Source organism: Pelophylax lessonae (assembly GCF_965119305.1).
Source record: "Pelophylax lessonae genome assembly, chromosome: 11".
Taxonomy (NCBI): Eukaryota; Metazoa; Chordata; class Amphibia; order Anura; family Ranidae; genus Pelophylax; species Pelophylax lessonae.
In genome coordinates, this window is record NC_138778.1 from 50542064 (window position 1) to 50563282 (window position 21219).

The following is a 21219-nucleotide window of genomic DNA, read 5'->3' on the forward strand; positions in this document are numbered from 1 at the left end:
GCCAGTGTCATTTTTACAGTAACAGTGCATATGTATGATTACTGTAGTAATGTCACTGGTACCCCCAAAAGTGTCAAAAATGTCAGTCAAGGGTACGATCTGTCCGCCGCAATGTCGCAGTACCGCAAAAAAAATCACAGATCGTCGCCATTACTCGTTAAAAACAAAAACAACAAGAATGACAAAAATCTTTCCCTTAGTTAGTAAACGCAATAACTTTTGCGCAAACCAATCAAAATACGCTTATTGTGATTTATTTTACCAAACATAGGTAGCAGAAAACAAATTGGCCAAAAATGTAAAAACATTTTGATTTTTACATTTTTTGGGGGGAATTTCATGTAAAAAAATGTGAAAAATATTATTTTTGCAAAATTGTCGCTCTTTTTTTGATTATAGCGCATGATCAAAAAAATCGCACAGGTGATCAAATACCACCAAAAGAGAGCTCTGTTTGTGGGGAAAAAAGGACGTCAAATTCGTTTAGGTACAGTGTCGCACGACCGTGCAATTGTCCGTTAAAGTCACGCAGTGCCAAATCGCAAAATACCCCCTGGTCAGGAAGGGGGTAAAATCTTCTGGGGCTTAAGTGGTTAATAGAGGCCATTAAATTTGGTCTTTGTGGACCAGCTGTTGTACTTGGTGTGTTTTCATCATCACTTTGGCTAGTTATCTCAGTTGACTCTGTTGTTTCTGTACCTGATAGATTAGGTAGCCTGTCTATAGCTGATATATCTGCAGACTCTAAATAAAAACCATGTCACTGATGTTGTGTTTGTTGGAGGACTGAAACACCAGCTGGGGGAAATCACGGGACAACCTCCTCTTTAGTTTATCCTGCCTGAAACATGAACACATAGTGAAAGATGATCACAACGGTATTACTTAAGACCTATTCATACTGATAACAATTGATTTAAAATACACATTATAAAATATGAATATGATTATCACTATTATGAATTTCATTTTTGTGAGAAAAAAAAAAATGTTGGATAAATGTTCTTTCCAAAGCTGCCAAAGAAACTTGTGGTAGTTAACTACCACTATTACCTCCCGCCGCTTCCCATTTCGTGCATGTAGCTTTGGGGGTACTTCTTGATGGTGTTGGCTATCTACTCTATGGGTGTGGTTTTTCTCCCTGGACCTGCATGATGTGATGTTTTGTTTATTTGATCTAAACTATGTCATTATGGAATGTATGTGATATTTACTTTATTTTCTTTTTACAATTCATGTAGTATTACGACCATTGATTTTAGCTACCAAAGCCCTGAAGAAGCCATCTGGCGAAACATGTCGGGCGCCACTCTAGTGGACGCAATTTGGAGTGTTCACTCTGAGCAGCTATAATCCTCTTTCTGTCACATGGTCATGTATAAACTATTGCATTTATCTATATGATGTATTCGATCCATTATGTGTATTTTTTGAGTTTGATTGTCTAGTTTTTTGTTTTTTGTATTGTTTCAACTATTCATCTAGCATATTCTTATGCTGATGATTTTTATATTTTCTATAATAAAAATTTCCAAACTTTTAACTCTTTGTGAATACCCTATGTTTATTGGTACCTTTAAAGTCCCATTTTTGGTTCTCCCAAACCCTCATATACCCCGCCTAGGCGGGTACTCTGCAATTGCAGAGCTATACTCTATACAAGTAATTTAGGGATGTTGGTACCATTGTGTCAATTTTGCCAATATTGTTATATTATCCTTTGACACCTTAAAACATTTCATTTACCACTATTACCTGTAGTTTGAAGCAGAGGCGTAACTAGAACCTTCAGGGCCGCGGTGCAAGAAACCATGAAGGACCCCCCAGACCCCTGGCCAGGGCCCTTCCCTTCAAGCCTGGGGCTCTTCTCACTGATCCTGAGGCCCTTTACTCTCATTGCGGGGCCCTTTATTACAGTCCCGCAGCAGGACCCTTTCACAAGTTCTGCAGTGGGCCATCTTCCTGCCATCTTTGGGTCTCCCCACGGTGGTGGAATGCCCGGGTCCGGTCACAAGTGTGACCTTTACGATCCAGGAAGTTCAGCCACTGGGGTCAGTAGTTTTTAATTTTGGTATTTTAATTGTATTATTTTTTATCATTTTATTTTATTTTTTTACAATGTCACTGACTATGACTCTGTCCATTCAGAAAAGGAAGGAGCTGGTAATTTACATATTTACTGACCCCTTCCTGGTTCTCTATTGTGAAACATCCCCTGCAGCAGCTTGCAGGAGAGGGAAGGGAGTACAGTGGGGGGGGGGAGCACAGTAGGGGGGGACAATGGGAGCACACAGGGGCCCAGAGACAGTAGAACACAAGTGAACTGGATAGGAGGAGTGGCGGTGGCAGCATACAGAGGAACCAATCTCCTCCATTTTCCTCCTGCAGCTACAGGAGGAAAAAGAAGAACAGTGATTTCTCTACATGCTGCCCCCGCTGCCCCTCCTATCCAGGTGTACAGGGGAGCCGCACAGGCCCTGGAGCATGGGGCCCGGTTGCAATTGCAACCCCTGCAACCCCTGTAGTTACACCCCTGGTTTGAAGCATCAAGATCTTCGTGTTTTTTTTACAAGATTTAAAAAGATCCTTCTTGGCTGTGTCATTGTCAGCACCTCTTGGTTTACAATTATTCTATGGCAGATGATTCTCTCACAGAAGATCTTGTAGCTGGCAAAGAAGGTTGGCTCATTTCTGAAAAGAAAACGCATTCAAAATGGAACAGATATATTATGTGCCATAACTATTTGACAATGGTTTCAATTTTAAATATAGTATAAATAGTAGCAAATCAAAAGCAACTAACCAAGCAAGTTGAGAAGACTTTTTGAATTTATTCTTCAGAAAGAAAATACATGGGTAATAAAATAATTTTAGATTCTTCTACCCTCACAAACCACTACACATTTTATCACATTTAGTTATTTTGCCAAGGGCTGTTCAGTCAAGACTGTGTACAGACAAATCAACAAAATTCAGACTATGTAGATGGTCAATGCTTTACATTTAAATACTGTGAGGGAATTCTCAATTATTACTTGATAATGCAATATACAGTAAACCCCCCTCCATTGCGGGGGTTACATTCCGGACCCAGCCGCGAAAAGTGAAAATCCGCGAAATAGAAAAACCCTATTAAAATGCATTGTAGGCATGTTTTTTTTTACTGTCACTGTACGTGTAAAAGCATTTTAAGGTCTTTAAACACACTTTTAAAACAATAGAAACTCATTCAAACACATAAAAGATACTGAGAGACATAGTAAGAGCTATAGAAAACACAAAAATATTTCATTTTTAATGATTTATATAGTAAAATAACATTACAAAAAAAAAACGCAATATACCGGGACCGCAAAAACTGAACTGCGATGGAGCGGGGGTTTACTGTAACTCACTGTTCTTCTGAGGTCCCAGTAACTGTTGTAGTACACTTTTGGCTCGTTTCCACTGAGCTTTGTCAAAAATCTGGTGTACTGTCTGTAACAGGACTTGTGGTATGGCACCTCCAGAGACACAGTCTTTGTCTTGAATATGTACCAGAATGTTAGTATCTTCCTTCATCTCAGCAGCTTTCAGCAATTGGCCTTCAAAAAAATATGAGGAAATGAATTTGTGAAAAATTGAGTTAAAACTGTTAATGGTTAAACAATATTGAGTGTTCTGGCTGTAGCTGTATGCAAAACAATGAAAATCTGACTGACTGAACAATAAATATTAAGTAAATGATGGAATTGTTATTGAAAGTTAGCTATGGTACCAATGGTATAAAACGTCAAAGTTCAATCGTACGTGTGTGTGTGTACTTTGTTTTTACCTACCTGCTGACAATGTTTCTGCCTGTGAAAGATGGTCCTTCTGGCATTTGCCTGCCACAGTAATGTACTTGTCAGTTTTCTTACAAATAATACACAATGCAGGAAGCAAGAGACCTGCACAAACTACTGACAGGCCCGTCCTGGACTTAAAGAGGAAGTAAACCCTCCTCTGCAAGTTGTACCTATAGGTAAGCCTATGATAAGGCTTACCTATAGGTACTGTAAATATCTCCTAAACATGTACCGTTTAGGAGATATTTACCTTACATGCAGCCAGTGACGTCACTGGCGCATGCGCTCTGAAGGAACGGCCGCTCGTGCCGTTCCTTCAGAGCCCTGTGCCGTGACCGTCGGCTCCCGCACGTGTGCGCGGGAGTGACGTCACCGCAGCTCCGGTCAATCAAATGGCCGGATGCCGCGATCCCGGAAGACGGGTGACTGAACATGTCGCCCGTCATAGAGGTAAGCGGGCGGCACGGTGGGGGCTCGTTCTAAGGTAAGTATTTCCTAATGAGCTAGTATGCGATGCATACTAGCTCATTATGTGTTTCTCTTTCAGGGTGAAAAAAAAAATTTGGGTTTACAACCTCTTTAAGTTTCCTTGTTGGACATTCAATTGCTGAAGTACTACTACCTGACACAGACTGGCCTTTGTGATCATTATCAGGTTCAGGACGCTGTGTAACCCATTTCTCTGCCGCATCCAATCGCTTTTTCTCAATGAAACGCCTGTACCAAGTGGAGTGAAACCCAGCATCATCGGGAACCTTGCTAAACTCAATATATAGACCAGCCTTTTTCAACCAGGGTGCCAAGGCACCCTAGGGTGCCTTGAGGTTTCTTCAGGGGTGCCTCAGCAAAATGCCTAAAAATTGCCCAAAAATTGTATACAAGCTGGAGTGTGCATGAAGCCTGCTTTTGAGTTACACAAAGCCACAGGTTTTTATTGTGCACCATTAGGACCTTCTAGCTGCCAACCTCCTAACAACCAATGGCATCATCAGTTGATAAGGAGGATGTATGGAATCCTTGTTTGACTATCCCCTGCCTCTCTCCATCAGCTTTGGGTCACATTAGCTGAGTGATGGAGAAAAACTGAGGAAGAAGAGAAACATTGGAATATTAGTCAGTACCAGTTTGCACCTCTAACATTGGGACTCCTACATGTGTGGATATTGTTGCTTCATGTAAAACTAAAAGAATAGTGTTTTACATTTTAGGATGGGGTGCCTCAAGACTGTTCATAATTTTAAAGGGTGCCACGAGGCTGTCCATAATTTTAAAGGGCGCCTTGACGAAAAAAAGGTTGAGAAACACTGATATAGACCATTGTTTTCAAACCAGGGTTCCATGGAACCCTAGGGTGCCTCCAGAGGTTGCTAGGGGTTCCTTGAGCAATGGGCAATTTCTGCCTCTCAGATAAGTTCCCCCTGATACCATTGATCTTTTTAGCTATCTGGAAGAAGGGAATTCTTCCCAGTGTCCACAAGTGTAAGGAGCATTCATCCCACTGACCATCACACTAATGTATCATGAGTTGTAAATATAGTCATTTTTAGCAGGGGGTTCCCTGAGACCTGAAAATTTCAAGGGTTCCTCTGTGTTGAAAAGGTTGAAAAAGGCTGATCTAGACAATGCTTGTATGTTTCTGCTATTTTCCGACTCTCGCTCAGCAACACAAGCCACCGCTTGATGCTGTTTCTGAACGTATCCCACCGTGTGCAGGTAAAATGCTTTATTTCTTCTTTCTTTATGGACGTCAGCTGCATATGGAATTGTTTATAATCCTTTTTACGGAGTTTTGAAGGAGGTCTGCCTGTAATTTCCTCCTCTTTTCTACTCGATATTGACAACAAGGGCTACAGACATCTTTGACTTATGTTTACATGTCGTTCCAAAATAGCGCCCCCTCATTGGTCTAGCAGGAAGCACGTGATGATTGCTCTGCGAAGCCTCATCACTCATGATCAAAATATGATTACGCGAGACAGGAACTATTGCCGACTTAAAAAAGAATAAACTGCATGATTTTACATAGAGAACTTTAATTTTCTTGCTCAAAACCAATAGATCTTTTTACTGGAATGAAAAGAATTTAGTGCCCCATATATGGGAATGGGATTAAACGTAAAACGGCTTCACTTTATGGCCTACTCGTGATTGTTCGCGAGAGAGGCAGAATGGCGGTCTGTGAAAGGGGAAGATGGAGATCTTGTGTTTCTGCTAAGAAGGAACACGGATCTCTGTCTTCCCCCAGTCAAAGCACCTCCCCCACACAGTTAGCAAGCACTCCCAGGGAACACATTTAACCTTTTGATTGCCCCTGATGTTAACCCCTTCGCAGCCATTGTCATTAGTACAGTGACACTTCATTTTCCTTAGCACTGATCATTGTATTGGTGTCACTGGTCCCCAAAAAGTGTCACTTAGTGTCAGATTTGTCCGCAGCAATGTCGCAGTCCTGCTAAAAGTCGCTGATCACCACCATTACTAGTAGTAAAAAAAAATTCCATAAATCTATCCCATAGCTTGTAGACACTATAACTTATACTTGTGGACACTGGGAAGAATTACCTTCTTTCAGATAGCTAAAAAGATCAATGGTATCAGGGGAATCTGAGAGGCAGAAATTGCCCATTGCTCAAGGAACCCCTAGCAACCTCTGGAGGCACCCTAGGGTTCCATGGAATCTTGGTTGAGAAACACTGGTCTAGATATTGAGTTTAGCAAGGTTCCCGAAGACGCTGGGTTTCACTCCACTTGGTACAGGCGTTTCATTGACAATCAATCAATATACACTAATTGGGATTCTTTTTACCAAAAACATATGGCAGAATACATATTGGTCTAAATTGGAAATTCGGAAAAAAAGGACATCAATTTTATTTGGGTACAGTGTTGCACGACCGCACAATTGTCAGTTAAAATAACGCAGTGCTGTATCGCAAAAAAATGGCCTGGTCATGAAGGGGGCTAAATCTCCCAGGGCTGAAGTGGTTAAGTTTACTCAAAAAGAAAAATTAAAGTAAACAAAATTAGTTGGTTGTTTGAACTTCTATTGTTTCGCAAAGTGCTATCACTTTAACACTTTCTTACAGGAGGGAAGAACACATGAAGTCTTTCTGCTTTATGTAAAAAAAAAAGATGCTAGCTTTGGGAATTCCACTTGAGAGATTGCAGTTTTCAGCAGAACCGAAGAAAAATCAATACGGTTTGAAAGTAAAAGAAAAAACAACTATATTTTATTGTTGTACAATTCAGTGTTCTTTTATCCTGCAAATGGTCATATCCTTCTTTTCCTTTATTCCTTATCTGATGTGTGTGCTTTCCTTTGCTATTCTTAGCTACTTACTGTAATGCTTGACGTACACTGTATGGCGTATGCTCTTGGATATATTTTTTAAAGGGATGGTATGGTGTAAAAGAGATCTTTTTTTTTTTTTTTTTTTTTTAGCCACCCTAAAGAACATTATTGTGGGTCAGGAATATGCAGGAAATTGTGCGCATTCCCGATCTGCAGGCAACCCCCTGCTTTTTGGCAGATGCGGATGGGTGCCAATAGTTTTTGATGACACTACCACGCACCGGCAAACGTAGCACGTTGTCATGTATGACAAAATACATGGAGGAGACGTAGCACCATGTGGCTCAGTTAAAAAAAAGGGGGTCGGGGACTTCCTTCCATGCATTTCTGCAGGTAGGGAAGCCTATTGAAATAAATGAGCTGCCTACACATAGCACTCAGGTCACACAGATCTGAACAGAGCCTAAAGCCTCGTACACACATCAGATTATCAGACAAATTTTCTTTAGTTTTTTGTTGCATGCTAGTCTCATATGGAAAATGAAGAGGCTACTTTTATACGAAAATTCCATACGACAGAATTCAACATTAGAAGTGATGTCATGTGTTGAATTGTTTGTATATATTCTTTAGTTTCTGAGCATGCCTAGTCTTGGTCTTATGATTTTTTTCGGACGAAAACTGTGCTAGATAAAACGAAAATCGTAATGTTGCGTTCACGTACAATAAAATTTTTATAGCCTGCATGTCCAGTTTTTGTCGTCCAAAAATCCGTAATTGGCTGTCGAAAGCACTATACTAACAATCCGAAAATTGGCACATCGTTCGACGGACAAAATTTTACTTACGATTCTTCCAGTGTACGGGCCTTATAAGGCTAGTACACACTATAAGAAAATCGGGTGAACATTTTCGTCCAAAGAATTTTCGTACAATTTTCGTATAGGGGGTACACAAATTTCGACAGTCGATTCAGAATTTTCGTAAGAAAATTCTCGAAGAGACAAACACCAAAATGTTTCTCATACAGGAAAAAACAAATGATTTTCGCTTAACCACTTCCGGACCGCCCGCCGCCTTTTTACTGCGGCAGTGCGGCCCTCCTGTGCTAATCGACGTAGATCTACGTCGGTTGCATTCAGGCAGTTTGGGGGCAAGCGCATGCCGCCGGCGGTGCACTCCCGCCCCCACTCGGCAGCAGGAAAGCTGTTGCACGGGGCAGGCTTTTCCGATTGCCGCCTGACACCCGCAATTGCTCCCCGCTGAGAGAGAAGAACTGTTGTGGCTGTTGTAAAAACAGCAGACCGTTCTTCTCCCTGGAATGATCATAGAGCCCCTGTGATCCTTCTATATAGGATCACACGTCTCTATGATAATTTCACAAGCCACGCCCCCCCCACAGTTAGAATCACTCCCCTAGGCTCACATTTAACCCCTTGATCACCCACAAAGTTAACCCCTTACCCTGCCAGTGTCATTATTACAATAACAGTGCATACTTTTAGCACTGATTACTGTAGAAATGTCACTGCCCCCCCCCTCCAAGTGTCAAAACTGTCAGTTAGAGGTCCAATCTGTCTGCTACAATGTCGCAGTCCCGCTAAAAATCGCAGATCGCCGCCATTACTAGTAAAAAAAAAAAAAAAACGATAAAAATTACATAAATCTTTCCAGTGGTTAGTAGACGCGATAACGTTTGCGCAAACCAATCAAAATACGCTTATTGCAATTTTTTTACCAAAAATATGTAGCAGAAAACAAATTGGCCTTAAATGTTAAAAAAAATGTGATTTAAAATTTTTTTTTTGAGAATGTTATATAGCAAAAAGTGAAAAATATTGTTTTTTTTCCAGAATTGTCACTCTTTTTTTGTTTATAGCGCAAAAAACAAAAAAATCGCACAGGTGATCAAATACCACCAAAAGAAATCTCTATTTGTGGGAAAAAAAGAACGTCAATTGTCCGTTAAAGTAACGCAGTGCCGAATAGCAAATATTGCCTGGTCATTAAGGGGGAAAATCTTCCAGGCCAGAAGTGGTTAATATGTACCATTTTTGTACGATTTTTGTACAAGAAAAATCTGAAAAGAAAGACTGCGCATGATCAGAAACAATAAACAACAACAAAAAAAGGCCTTTCTCGTACGAGAATTTTCGTTCATTGGTTCCAATTTGATGTGAAATAACGGGGAAAAACGGACGATCGTTCGCCCGATTTTCTTATAGTGTGTACCCCACTTTACAAGGAGTTTTCACATGTCATGTCAGGTGTATGGACTGAAAATGAAGTGATCAATCATGAGCCAAGCTTTCTTCTGATCTGGTGGGACAGAATCATACCTTCAGTTTTGCACAGTTGTAAAGGCTCCTCTTCTTAACTGAAATTGCTTACTCTGATTTCAAAGCATACTGCGCACTTACTACAATGTGCAATCAATGTTGTAGCATGGCTTGTGTCAGGGCTGAAGGCGCTTGAACAGAGTACTGAGACAGGATGTGAAGGCAGTTTCAGAAAAATATGTACGCCCTGTTTGCCCCTCCCACCATCTATGATCTGCCTGCATTGCTTAGGAGAAACACAGAGCCTGAATCATTTTACATACAGTCAGCACCATAAATATTGGGACATCGACACAATTCTAATCTTTTTGGCTCTATACACCACCACAATGGATTTGAAATGAAACAAACAAGATGTGCTTTAACTGAAGACTTTCAGCTTTAATTTGAGGGTATTTACATCCAAATCAGGTGAACAGCGTAGGAATTACAACAGTTTGTATATGTGCCTCCCACTTTTTAAGGGACCAAAAGTAATGGGACAGATTAACAATCATAAATCAAACTTTCACTTTTTAATACTTGGTTGCAAATCCTTTGCATTTAATTACAGCCTGAAGTCTGGAACGCATAGACATCACCAGATGCTGGATTTCATTCCTGGTGATGCTCTGCTAGGCCTCTACTGCAACTGTCTTCAGTTCCTATATAGAAGATGTAAAAAATACTGTAAAAAATACTCAGACTAGTATGGTTCAGCACTTAGTCACATCCAGCAGCGCCCAATATGTAAAAACATATATAAGATCATATAGTCCTCATAAATTAGTAAAAACACTGTCTTTTAGCTTGATTATTGTTCATGACATAGCCAGACAATCCATATTTTAGTGATCCCCGGTGTTTTGATGTATATTCGGTATCGACCTTCACCACACCATACGTGACCCCCTGAAGAGTGGGCACTCACCAGAAACACTATAAAGATACGCCTGTAAGCATTGGTTGCTTGAACCCTTGACACTCCTGGATATCTCTGCCAGTACCAGATGGCCTCCACAGACTTGCTCCAATTAAGGATCAGATCGTGTCATGAAAATGAAATAAAATGGGGGCACAATAGTGTGATACCGTTTCAAAAATTTATTGAACAAAACCACTCCAAAGTGAACCCCCAAATCCAATATGCTTACATTAAAAACAATTAGTCAAGCACTGATAATAGTAACCCACTGGTTATGGCCAGCTGTAAGGTAAACCGGATTTCCTCCACCAGAAGGCCAGTACGGACTTTCGCTCACACCCGTGCACATTGCACACCTGCACTCACCAATTAGCATTTGGCTCCCAGTGGCCTATTTAAACTGCTCTAATACTGTGAGCAGTTGCTGAATGGTCTTCAGCTTGTTCCCGTGGTTCTGAGACCTGATCTGTTGTTACTTCTCACCTGTGTATGACCCGGCCTGCCTTTGGACTTTGCCTCTGCCCGTGCTCCTGCTCTGTTGCTTACTATCCTGACCTTGGCTTGCTTAAACGGATCTGATCTGCCTGCTTACCTTGTACCGCGCTGCCCGGCTGTTATCGACCTTGGCTTATCTTCTGGACTTGCTTGCTTGCTGATTCTGTACCTCACTGCCAGGTTTCTGCTGGCTACTGCTCCCACGCTTTGGTGCCAAGCTGCCACTGCGCCCTGTTCCAAGGACTGCAACTACCAGCTGTACCCACCTACGGAGTGAACACCACCAGCTAGCCGCTACGGCACTCGTGCCACTCCTTGCCTTACACTCTCTGTTCCCACCTTCAGGAGTGTCAGACAGGAGGAGCAAGAGAGGCCTCCACAACATTCCAGTCTTCACCAGGTACGTGATAGTACCATTCAGCCATGACTGAGACTGGAGGAGGCTCCTCTCTGCTTGAAGCGGTGTGCCAACAAATCACGGCCTTAATCCAAGTGGTGACCGGACTCCAGGAGAATTACTTCCGGATTGAAGGTCATTTACGCTCCCTGCCCGTTGTATCTCAAGCTTCTGTACCTGGCACTTCAGCTACTGTTCCTGCTCCAGCTACTGCATCTACAGTAATGGTTCCTCCTCCAGAGCCTCGGGTACCTACCCCAGAACGCTTTTCAGGAAATCGCTATAAGTTTCGGGCCTTCCGCCATGCCTGCCAGTTGTATTTCGAGTTACAACCACGAACTTTCTCCCTTGAATTTACTAAGGTGGGCTTTGTCATTTCTCTCTTGCGTGAGGAACCACAGTCATGGGCTCATCAGCTTCTGGAAAAGGCCAGCCCAGTTCTTGCATCAGTCTCTTCCTTCTTTGAAGCCATGGCCCAGATCTATGATGATCCCCAACGGACCTCCACAGCAGAAGCTATTCTACATAAACTCCAGCAAGGGCTTCAGCCTGTGGAGGACTATGTTGTTAAGTTCCGCAAATGGAGTTCTGACACTGCCTGGAATGATGCAGCCTTGCAGTACCAGTTTCGTTTGGGTCTTTCAGAGGCTCTTAAAGATGAACTTGCCAGACTAGATCCACCAACTACGCTCTCAAATTGATCCAGCTTGCTATTCAGCTTGATCGCAGAATCCGAGAGAGGAGGGCAGAAAAATCTGGCAACATTCCACCTACATGGACACCAGCAGCACCTGTATCCCCAGCTCCGCCACCATCCTCTTTCAAGGTTGAGTCTGTTCAGTTGGGACTTTCTCGTCCACCTCTGTCAGCCAAGGAAAGACTTAGACGCAAGCAGAACAATTTATGCCTTTACTGTGGGGGCATTGATCACTTTCTGCGTGACTGCCTGATAAGACCACGTAAGACTGTCCTTGTTTCTGATACTCCCAGATATCCTCTGAAGAGCATCTCCTCTCACCTTTCGCTGACTCTCTCCCTGCAGCTACCTGGAGGGAGCATCCAAACTCAAGCCATTATTGACTCCGGGGCCTGCAGTTGTTTTATGGACTATTCATTTGCTGAACAATACAAGGTTCCACTGCAAGCTAAAATGCAGCATCTGAAGATTAATTTGGCGGATGGCTCGAATCTCAAGTCAGGTCCTATCACACAAGAAACGTGTCCGCTACTGGCAGTAACCTCCTCTAATCATTCAGAATACCTAACCCTGGACATTATCCCATCACCTTTGTTCCCCATCATCCTGGGCATTCCGTGGTTGCAGGCACACAATCCCCAAATAAACTGGGAGTCTGGAGCTGTTTCATTCCCTACCACCTACTGCCAGCAACACTGTTTTCCTAATACGGTCACCACCTCGGCCCCCCTTATGGAACTGCAACCAGAGACTTCAGTTTCACAATATGTTCCATTAACTTACCATGATTTCTTAGATGTTTTTGATAGGAAGAATGCTGAGACCTTACCGCCCCATCGGGCGTACGATTGCCCAATTGAACTGTTACCCGGGGCCGAGATTCCATTTGGACGTATTTTTCCCCTATCAGAACTTGAGCTTGAGACATTGCGCCTATACATTAATGAGAACCTAGAAAGGGGATTCATCCGTCCATCCACATCCCCTGCAGGGGCTGGAATATTTTTTGTTGAAAAGAAGGATCACACCCTGAGACCCTGTGTGGACTATAGAGAGCTAAACAAAATAACAATTAAAAACAGATATCCTCTTCCTCTTGTTCCAGAACTTTTCCAGCGGTTCAGAACAGCGAAAGTGTTCACAAAGCTTGACCTTCGAGGTGCATATAACCTAGTAAGGATCCGGAAGGGGGATGAATGGAAAACAGCTTTCCGGTCCCGCTTTGGGCATTTTGAGTATTTAGTCATGCCCTTTGGACTGTGTAATGCCCCAGCAACGTTCCAGCATTTCGTCAATGATATCTTTAGGGACTTCCTTGACCTTTTTATGATTGTGTACCTTGATGACATACTCATATTCTCCCCTTCCATTGAAGAACACCGGCTGCACGTTAAAAAGGTCCTCAACCGTCTCCGGGAACATCGGTTATACGCAAAGTCTGAGAAGTGTGAATTTGAGAAAGAAACAATCCAGTTTCTGGGGCTTATTATCGCAACATCAGGCATTGCAATGGACCCACAAAAAGTTAGTGCCATTCTTGAGTGGCCAGTGCCAGCAGATCGAAAAGGAGTCCAGAGATTTGTTGGATTTGCTAACTTTTATCGTAAATTTATCAAGAACTTCTCAGCTATCATCAGCCCCATTACACAGCTTACTAAACAAAACACCCGATTTCAGTGGACTCCAGCAGCGCAACTTGCCTTTGATAAATTAAAAGCTCTATTTACATCAGCACCAATTCTGCAACATCCTGATCCTGCATTACCTTATGTCCTGGAAGTCGATGCCTCGGAAAATGCAGTTGGTGCTATCGTATCTCAGCGACAAGGCGCTAAGTCTCTTCTACATCCCGTGGCTTTCTTCTCAAGAAAACTCAGTCCATCAGAGAGAAATTATGATGTGGGAGACCGTGAGTTACTCGCCATCAAGTCCGCTCTGGAGGAATGGCGTTATCTGCTTGAGGGAGCAAGTCATCCAATCCTGATTTTCACGGATCACAAAAATTTAGAGTATCTCCGTACAGCTAAGCGTCTAAGACCCCGTCAGGCCAGGTGGGCCTTATTTTTTTTCAAGATTCTCATTTCACATAACCTACAGACCTGGTTCTAAGAATGGAAAACCTGACGCCCTGTCACGTATGTTTCTGGAAGAAAAGGAAGCTACTCAACCTGACACCATCCTATCCTCGCAAAATTTTCTGTTACTGCAAGGAGATTTTGTGTCACAGCTCAAACAAGCATCAGAGGAGGAAGGTCCACCATGTGATTCACAATTGCAAGAACGGGATGGATTGTTCATCCATGAGCAACAAGTATTTGTACCTTCAAGTCTTCGCCAGTCAGTCTTAAATTTGTGCCATGACCACCCTTTGGCAGGGCATTTTGGGATGCGCAAGACTCTGGAACTTTTACAACGGTCCTTTTGGTGGCCTAGCCTGAGGGCAGATTGCCAGGATTATGTGAAGACTTGTGAAACCTGTATCCGAAGCAAAGGAGACAAGACTAAAGCTTGGGGCCTATTAAGGCCTTTGCCCATTCCTACCAAGCCCTGGGAAATGATTAATATGGACTTTATTGTCGAGCTCCCAGTATCTGAAAACTTTACTTCTATTTTTGTGATCATTGATAGGCTATCAAAGATGGCACACTTTGTACCAATGATTGGAACACCATCTGCTCCAGAGACTGCAAAAGCATTTGTCAAAGAAATAGTGCGGTTGCATGGGGTTCCTCGGAGCATAACGTCTGACCGAGGAGTCCAGTTTACGTCCAAATTCTGGAAAGAACTTTGTAAGGCACTTAAGATTGAGACATGGTTTTCTTCAGCATATCATCCCCAGACGAATGGTCAGACGGAACGAACCAACCAGACCCTAGAGCAATACCTTCGGTGTTTTTCTTCTTTCTCACAGGATGATTGGGCTTCGCTCCTTCCTCTAGCAGAGTTCGCTTACAATGATTCTGTCCACTCGGCTACTGGTCAAACTCCATTCTTTGCGAACTTCGGATTCAATCCTTCTTTTTTACCTGATGCTGTCTTTGATTCACCTGTTCCAGCGGTTCAGGAGTGACTGAGGTTTCTACAAAGCAACAATAAACTTCTGCAGGAAGCTATTGCCAAGGCTCAACAAGACAACAAGAAATACTTTGATAAAAAGAGAAGGGGTGATCTGGATCTCAAGCCAGGGGACAGGGTTTGGTTATCAACCACTAATTTGAAGATGGCCTGTCCTTCCAAGAAATTGGCCCCCAAGTACATCGGTCCATTTGCTGTAAAAAGAATGATAAATCCGACAGCTTATGAACTTTTTCTACCTGAGAAGTACAAGATTCACCCAGTTTTTCATGTGTCCCTGCTAAAGCCTGCTGTACCAGATCCCTTTCCTGCCCGTAATCCGGACCCTCCAGCACCAATCATGATTGACGATGAAGAGGAGTATGAAATTGAGGCCATTGTGGATTGTAGGAGAGGGAGAGGAGGTACCCAATATTTAATCAAGTGGAAAGGTTATGGTCCTGAGGAAAACTCGTGGGAGCCTGAAGCTAATGTTCATGCTCCAAGACTGGTGAAAAACTTTTTCCAAGCTCATCCTGCGAAGATGTCTCAGATGGGCATCCGGAGGCTGCCCATTAGGGGGGGGCAATGTAAGGTAAACCGGATTTCCTCCACCAGAAGGCCAGTACAGACTTTCGCTCACACCCGTGCACATTGCACACCTGCACTCACCAATTAGCATTTGGCTCCCAGTGGCCTATTTAAACTGCTCTAATACTGTGAGCAGTTGCTGAATGGTCTTCAGCTTGTTCCCGTGGTTCTGAGACCTGATCTGTTGTTACTTCTCACCTGTGTATGACCCGGCCTGCCTTTGGACTTTGCCTCTGCCCGTGCTCCTGCTCTGTTGCTTACTATCCTGACCTTGGCTTGCTTAAACGGATCTGATCTGCCTGCTTACCTTGTACCGCGCTGCCCGGCTGTTATCGACCTTGGCTTATCTTCTGGACTTGCTTGCTTGCTGATTCTGTACCTCACTGCCAGGTTTCTGCTGGCTACTGCTCCCACGCTTTGGTGCCAAGCTGCCACTGCGCCCTGTTCCAAGGACTGCAACTACCAGCTGTACCCACCTACGGAGTGAACACCACCAGCTAGCCGCTACGGCACTCGTGCCACTCCTTGCCTTACACTCTCTGTTCCCACCTTCAGGAGTGTCAGACAGGAGGAGCAAGAGAGGCCTCCACAACATTCCAGTCTTCACCAGGTACGTGATACCAGCTCACCGTTGCTGCATGATAATTTTCCAGCTTCCTCTGTAGGTGAGATCCGGACCCCAGCCACGACTCCGTAGGGTTACCAGGAAAACAGCATGCCTGTGTTCTGACGCGTTTCGTCTGTTTTGACTTCTACTGAGGACTCAGGCATACTGTCTGCTGTTCCCATTTTATAAAGAGGGTAATTAGGACTGTTTCCATCGCCTTAGGTATCGCTCCTCCCCCTAGGAGGAGCTCAAAACGCCGCAATTGCCGCCAATCTATTTGCTTCCGGTATCCGCGATACCGGAAGTGACGTCTAAAGTAAACAAAAGCTTTTGGTCAGATGTCCAAGCGTCACCTCCGATCCCGGAAACCGGAAGTGACGATCCCGGAAGTGACGCCGAAGCTAAACAAAAGCCTATGGCCGGATATCCAAGCGTCATTTCCGGCCGTACTGATACCGCTATTACCGCTGTAACTCCTTCCGGAGTATTCACCCCAGATGTTGTTCCCTAGTGGGGCTGTACAGATCGGTCACTGTATGCATAATAATATTGTGCTTTCCGCGGCTGAAAACCACAGTTTTGATATTATTAATACCCGCGATGCTTTATAATAATAATCCTTACCAGAGGACAGTCCTAATTCCCTAACAATATGAAAATACATATGCGATAATAAATTAATATATGCATTCAGTTTTCACCGATACACTTCCACATCCTCCAGGAATATAGTTCATATACATTTCAATAGCCCACATAAAGAACTATGTACAGTAAAATCAATATATTAAAAACGCAATTCTGCTTAGATTATAAAAACACCAATTGCACATAAAATTAATATCAAATTACCTCAGAATATATAAAAAGAGATTAAACTTATTAGAAATATTAAAAATATTAAAAAATACCAGAGATATAAGAGATGTTAAGTTATTCACCGCTTGATAAAACCATATAAATGACTCGATAAAAAATTATTATTAAAAGTGGCGAGGATAAATGTGTATTATGCTAGTTAAGATAATCATAAAACCTTTTTGGAGGGCCAACGCCCTATAGTCGGCTCTTGGTTCTTACCGCTCGTGTTTCTCTATGTTGGACCACCTGTCCTGAGATATGTTTTCGTTTATTACCTTGTACATTGTCTTCTGCTTGCCTACTGTTTTTGGACATGTACCATTGCTCTTACATATGTTGTATGCCTATTTCAATAAACATTGAATTTATAAAAAAAAAAAAAGATAATCATAAAAACGGAGGGGGGAGGAAAAAAGCCCCTCAATAATTACTTAAAAAGCAATTTAAATCCAAGTCCACGTTTAAACCATTCGGTGTTAAGGCATTGGTCCGGTATATCCATTCTGTCTCTTTCTTGGATAATTCTCTAACCCTATTGGCACCACGCCAGGAGTGGGGCATTTTTTCAATCCCCCAAAACTTTAATACCGATGGGTCCCTCATATGTGTGTCCCTAAAGTGTAAGGGGACACTATGTTCTCTAAAACCTATACTAATGTTATAGATATGTTCTGCAATCCTTACACCCAGTTTCCGCTTTGTGCGGCCAATATAAATCATGCCGCACGGGCACTCCATGCCATATACTACATGTGTAGACATGCACGTTATTGTTTCTTTCATTTCAAAGGTCCTGCCATTGGCGTTGGATGTGAAAGCAGTGAGCCCCTTAAAGTGCGTGTTTACTTGCCGACACGCTTTGCAGCGTCTACAGGCATAAAAGCCTGGAGTGTTCCAGAACATCTGAGGAGCCTTCGGCAAATCCAAAACTTTTTTCACAATTCGATCTCCAATGCTGGGTGCTTTGCGATAGATAAAAATTGGGTTAGAGGGTAAAACAGGTCCCAAAATTTTGTCCATTTTTAAAATGTTCCAATGTGTCTTAAAAACTTCTTCAAACTCCCGGTATTGTACATTATAATCTGTGATAAAACCCCATTGGTGTCTGTCATTAATAACCTTTTCTTTGGTAGTCAGACACTCACTTTGGGGAATGTCCAATACTTCCCGAATGGTTTTGTCTAGATGACGTACCTCATAACCCTTCTCCAAGAATTTATCCTTAATAAGGGTTGATTGAGTCAAGAAATCCTCATCCTGTGTACAATTTTGGCGGATTCTCAGCATTTGTCCCTTTGGTATGTTTCTCAGCCACGTGGGATGGTGTCCACTTTGTATAGGTAGGTATCCGTTGCGGTCTGTTGGTTTAAAGTATGCTTTCGTGTTGATTTTACCATCCACTAAAGACACACTAACATCAAGATAATTGATAGTGTCTCTGCTCCAAGTGAACTCCAATTTAATGTTCTGTGTGTTTGTGTTTAACTCATTCATGTAAGTCAGCAGAGATACTTCATCACCCGCCCAGATAAAAAACACGTCATCAATATATCTTTTATATAATAACAACTCCTTCCTACGTCCAGCGTAGATCCTTCTATCTTCCCACTCTCCCATGAATAAATTAGCAATCGAGGGTGCTATATATTTTGAGGTAATTTGATATTAATTTTATGTGCAATTGGTGTTTTTATAATCTAAGCAGAATTGCGTTTTTAATATATTGATTTTACTGTACATAGTCCTTTATGTGGGCTATTGAAATGTATATGAACTATATTCCTGGAGGATGTGGAAGTGTATCGGTGAAAACTGAATGCATATATTAATTTATTATCGCATATGTATTTTCATATTGTTAGGGAATTAGGACTGTCCTCTGGTAAGGATTATTATTATAAAGCATCGCGGGTATTAATAATATCAAAACTGTGGTTTTCAGCCGCGGAAAGCACAATATTATTATGCATACAGTGACCGATCTGTACAGCCCCACTAGGGAACAACATCTGGGGTGAATACTCCGGAAGGAGTTACAGCGGTAATAGCGGTATCAGTACGGCCGGAAATGACGCTTGGATATCCGGCCATAGGCTTTTGTTTAGCTTCGGCGTCACTTCCGGGATCGTCACTTCCGGTTTCCGGGATCGGAGGTGACGCTTGGACATCTGACCAAAAGCTTTTGTTTACTTTAGACGTCACTTCCGGTATTGCGGATACCGGAAGCAAATAGATTGGCGGCATTTGCGGCGTTTTGAGCTCCTCCTAGGGGAAGGAGCGATACCTAAGGCGATGGAAACAGTCCTAATTACCCTCTTTATAAAATGGGAACAGCAGACAGTATGCCTGAGTCCTCAGTAGAAGTCAAAACAGACGAAACGCGTCAGAACACAGGCATGCTGTTTTCCTGGTAACCCTACGGAGTCGTGGCTGGGGTCCGGATCTCACCTACAGAGGAAGCTGGAAAATTATCATGCAGCAGCGGTGAGCTGGCCATAACCAGTGGGTTACTATTATCAGTGCTTGACTAATTGTTTTTAATGTAAGCATATTGGATTTGGGGGTTCACTTTGGAGTGGTTTTGTTCAATAAATTTTTGAAACGGTATCACACTATTGTGCCCCCATTTTATTTCATTTTCATGACACGATCTGATCCTTAATTGGAGCACGTATGTGGAGGCCATCTGGTACTGGCAGAGATATCCAGGAGTGTCAAGGGTTCAAGCAACCAATGCTTACAGGCGTATCTTTATAGTGTTTCTGGTGAGTGCCCACTCTTCAGGGGGTCACGTATGGTGTGGTGAAGGTCGATACCGAATATACATCAAAACACCGGGGATCACTAAAATATGGATTGTCTGGCTATGTCATGAACAATAATCAAGCTAAAAGACAGTGTTTTTACTAATTTATGAGGACTATATGATCTTATATATGTTTTTACATATTGGGCGCTGCTGGATGTGACTAAGTGCTGAACTATACTAGTCTGAGTATTTTTTACAGTATTTTTTACATCTTCTATATATTGCTTTTTACTACAGCGGCTGCGATCAGCAAATTTTATGTGATTTTATATTTTTATATCTATTGTATGGTTTTATCCCCTTTAATAAGAAGCGCTGGGCGAGTGTTTGGAATTTTCTTGTTTCAACCACTTTTTCTACATTGTCTTCAGTTCCTGCTTGTTCTTGGGGCATTTTCCCTTCAGTTTTGTCTTCAGCAAGTGAAATGCATGCTCAATCGGATTCAGGTCAGGTGATTGACTTGGCCATTGCATAACATTCCACTTCTTTCCCTTAAAAAACTCTTTGGTTGCTTTCGCAGTATGCTTCGGGTCATTGTCCATCTGCACTTTGAAGCGCCATCCAATGAGTTCTGAAGCATTTGGCTGAATAGGAGCAGATAATATTGCTCGAAACACTTCAGAATTCATCCTGCTGCTTTTGTCAGCAGTCACATCATCAATAAATACAAGAGAACCAGTTCCATTGGCAGCCATACATGCCCACGCCATGACACTACCACCACCATGCTTCACTGATGAGGTGGTATGCTTTGGATCATGAGCAGTTCCTTTCCTTCTCCATACTCTTCTCTTCCCATCACTCTGGCACTCTGGTAGTTGATCTTGGTCTCATCTGTCCATAGGATGTTGTTCCAGAACTGTGAAGGCTTTTTTAGATGTTGTTTGGCAAACTCTAATCTGGCCTTCCTGTTTTTGAGGCTCACCAATGGTTTACATCTTGTGATGAACCCTCTGTATACACTCTGGTGAAGTCTTGTCTTGATTGTTGACTTTGACACACATACACCTACCTCCTGGAGAGTGTTCTTGATCTGGGCAACTGTTGTGAAGGGTGTTTTCTTCACCAGGGAAAGAAAGAATTCTTCGGTCATCCACCACAGTTGTTTTCCGTGGTCTTCCGGGTCTTTTGGTGTTGCTGAGCTCACCGGTGCGTTCTTTCTTTTTAAGGATGTTCCAAACAATTGATTTGGCCACACCTAATGTTTTTGCTATCTCTCTGATGGGTTTGTTTTGTTTTTTTCAGCCTAATGATGGCTTGCTTCACTGATAGTGACAGCTCTTTGGATCTCATATTGAGAGTTGACAGCAACAGATTCCAAATGCAAATAGCACACTTGAAATGAA